Raw genomic sequence first — 3377 nt, 5'->3', positions numbered from 1 at the left:
GGGAGGGGCGGGGAGGGGGCGGAGGGTCCAGCCTAGGTTAGCTTGGGCCGACTGGCTGAACTTGCTGTCCCGCCCGCTGCTTGCCGAGGGTCCACACCCTGACCGCCGGGGTGGCCCTGAAGCCGGGAAAACGTAGTAGCTGGTGGTGTCGGGGGCAAAATAATCCCGATGCCCCGTGTGAGGTTCGAACTCACGACCTTCAGATTATGAGACTGACGCGCTACCTACTGCGCTAACGAGGCTCTTATGCGGCCAGAGGGTACGCCGTGGCTTCTGCACCTCCGGAGCAGGGATCCCGGGGCCTCTGCAAACGCGCGCGGCTCGGCTCGGGGTGGAAGCCCTGAGCCGGGAGCTTCCTGGCAGACCTGCATCCTGGCCCCTGCGCTGCGACCCGGTGATGGCCGCCCTGCTGGCCCTGCACCTGTTTGCCAGCTCGCCTCCCCGCGTCTACCAGGCAGCCCTCTTAAACGGAGGAAGCAGCCCAGCACCCCGCAGCGGCCTGTAATGTAATCCCGGTGCTCGGGAGGCTGAGGCAGGAGGCTGTGGGGCCAGCTTGAGCTACTGCAAGGCTTCATCCCCAAAAATAAAATGAGAGGCTGGAGAGATGACTCAGCCGCACTGGCTGCTCTTGCAGAGGACCCGGGTTCCATTCCCAGCACCCACATAGCGGGTTACAGCCGACCGTAACTCCAGTCCCAGGGCATCTGGCGTCCTCTTCTGACCTCCGGGCATTGCACGACACGGGTGCACTTACATGCAATACATTCCCACGCGTAAAAAATAAACAAAAATAAAATTAAATGAATTTAAATTACATTGATATGAAAATGGGCCACTTGTTCAGAGAGCAACTGTTAGGTGCACCTGACTTCTGAATCCACAGGTAGCTTCCCCGATGCTCAGCCTTGAGCACCTGGGGCCCCTCAGGTCACACATCCTCCCAACCCCTGGCTTTCTCCATGCTTTGCCTAGTAACAGACATGCAAAAAGCATTTTGACCCCTGACTCCTCACATTCCAGCCCCAGCCTCTAGCTTGGTGTCACCTCCATTCCTAACCCCCACCACCATCACTGGAGCAGCCCTAATCTAGGTGAACCCACAGCCTCCTCCTGGCCTCACAACTGCCCTGCCCGGGAAGGTTCCTGACCCCGTCCCGAGGGCACAAAGGTCCCTTTGTTAGAGACCAACAGTGTCGTTTTATCACGAACACTGTTTCTTCCTGATGCCGACTCCCTGGACACATTCCTGTCATCCAGTGTGGCAGCAAGCATCAGGAAGGTGGATGCTTCCTCAGTGAGTGTTAACTGAAAACAAGCTAGCCGCCAAGCTGAACCAAGATGCAAGTAGAGAGGCTGGTGACTGGTAGAGACAGGAAAGCTCAGTTGACTGACTCAGTGTTTACAGCTGCCTGACTAGCCTGGGAGCTATGTGCTGTGGGCATCCACCAATTCCAAGGTTAGCCGCACCATGGTTACATCTCTGGCTTCGAAAACTCACAAACAAAACCAGGCATAGTGGTACACAGCTGTAATCCCAGCACTGAGGAAGCCGAGGCAGGAGGGTCACTGAGTTTAAAGCCGGCCTGCGGAGCATAAAAGGGTTAATGCCCCAGGATTTTCCCCGGAGGAGCTTAGATCACAGCGTTTATTAAAGCGTATAAAATCAGGCCCTAATCTTAGCCGAAGAACTTTTGGCAGCTGATTATTACTACTGGGTAAAGAAGAGCTGATCTTAAAGGGAGGGACTCCAGATAGGCTGAATAGACCTCAGTGGATGAACTTACACTGAGGGACGTCTGGGGACACTAACTTGACTTGATAGGCCTCAACATCGATGGCAGAATGTATGAATTCCAGTGGGGGGGGCTATGGGAGGGTGCTGATGGGAAGGGATATAAAGATGACTGAGATGTTGTGTATGGAATACACAGAAATTCAATAAAAATATTAAAAAATATATAATTTGTCTAAGTTTTTATCTTTAGAGAAATAGTTATACCTGTCTATATCCATAACATGACCTATGGAACTCTGCAATTGAAAAGTAATAGATGATAGATAATAGATGATACAGATAGATGATTGATAGAAAGATGAAAATATATACTGTATACGTGTCAATATTTATGCTCAGCAAGAACTGGATCTATTTGGAGGATCAGTGAAAGGTTCTTTGGGGGAAGTGGCATTTATAATCATGGGAAATGCACAGGCCCTGGGTTCAATCACCAACATCCAAAGAATACATTTTTTTTGTTTTGTTTGGTCTTTTTGAGACAGGGGCTCCCTGTAGCCCAAGCTGGCCTGGAACTATGTAGACCAGGCTGGCCTTGAACTCACAGAGATTCATCTGTCTCTGCCTCCTGAGTGCTGGGATTAAAGGCGCGCGCCACCACTTCTGGCCCCAAAAAGTGTTTAAATGAGGGGTTTGAGAGATGGTTCAATGGCTAAGAGCACTGGCTGCAGAGCGCCCAACATGGTCACTAACAACCACTTATAACTCCAGTTCCAGGGGTTCCAAAGCCTTCTCCTGACTTCCCCCGGCTGTGCACAACCCAGGTGCACTTACACACATGCAAGCAAAACACTCACACATACAGTAAAAATCAATCAGCCAGGTGTAGTGGTGCATGCCTTAAATCCCAGCACTGGGGAGGCAGAGGCAGGCGGATCTGTGAGTTCAGGGCCAGCCTAGTCTACAGAGTGAGTTCCAGGACAGCTGGGGCTACAGGGAGACCCTGTCTCAAAAAGACCAAGAAACAAACAAACAAACAAACAAACAAATAATAGTGGGTGATTTGAAAGAAAACAGTGGGCAGCTGGGGCCATAAACAGCTCTGGAATCAGCACTTCGCTCCCCAAACCTCGGAGACCTGGACGAAGTTACTTCCGGTCTCTCTTGGGCCACCCGAAGGGCTCTAGGTCAGGTGCCGCAGAGTCACATACTACACCAGCCCCGATGGAGCCAGCCTGGTTGTCCATCAACGGGAAGCACGGTGCATGTGCACGAGAGAAATCTATTCAGCTGTCAAGAATGAAATTACAGGGCTGGAGAGGGCTCAGCGAAGAGCAGAGGATCCGGGTTCGAATAAGCACCCACACGGTGGTTAACAACCATTCATAACTCCAGTGCCAGGGATCTGACCCCCTCTCTGACCTCTGTGGGCACTGCACGACACAGGTGCGCTTACATACATGCAGGCCATACACTTATACACACAGAATAAAAACAATAAATAAAAAATAAACAGAAGAGTCCGTTTGCGGGTGCTCCGAGCTCGTGCCAAGTCTGAGAGGGACGTGGGCAAAGGAACTTGGCAGAGCGGCCGGCTGGGAGAGAGGGGATAACCTCGGACCTGGACGGCTGCGTGCCCCCC

The 3377-nt window shown here is 52.1% G+C and overlaps 1 non-coding gene across 1 annotated transcript; it reads right to left on the bottom strand.

Moving 5' to 3' along the window:
* Nucleotides 1–169: 169 nt before the first annotated feature.
* Trnam-cau lies at nucleotides 170–242 on the bottom strand. The gene has a single exon. It is a non-coding gene; the product is annotated as a tRNA-Met (tRNA).
* Nucleotides 243–3377: the final 3135 nt, after the last annotated feature.

This window comes from Nannospalax galili, unplaced genomic scaffold (genome assembly GCF_000622305.1).
Source record: "Nannospalax galili isolate Female #2095 unplaced genomic scaffold, S.galili_v1.0 scaffold459, whole genome shotgun sequence".
Classification (NCBI taxonomy): domain Eukaryota; kingdom Metazoa; phylum Chordata; class Mammalia; order Rodentia; family Spalacidae; genus Nannospalax; species Nannospalax galili.
The sequence above is the reverse complement of the archived record's forward strand: the minus strand, read 5'-3'. Positions and strand labels throughout refer to the sequence as shown.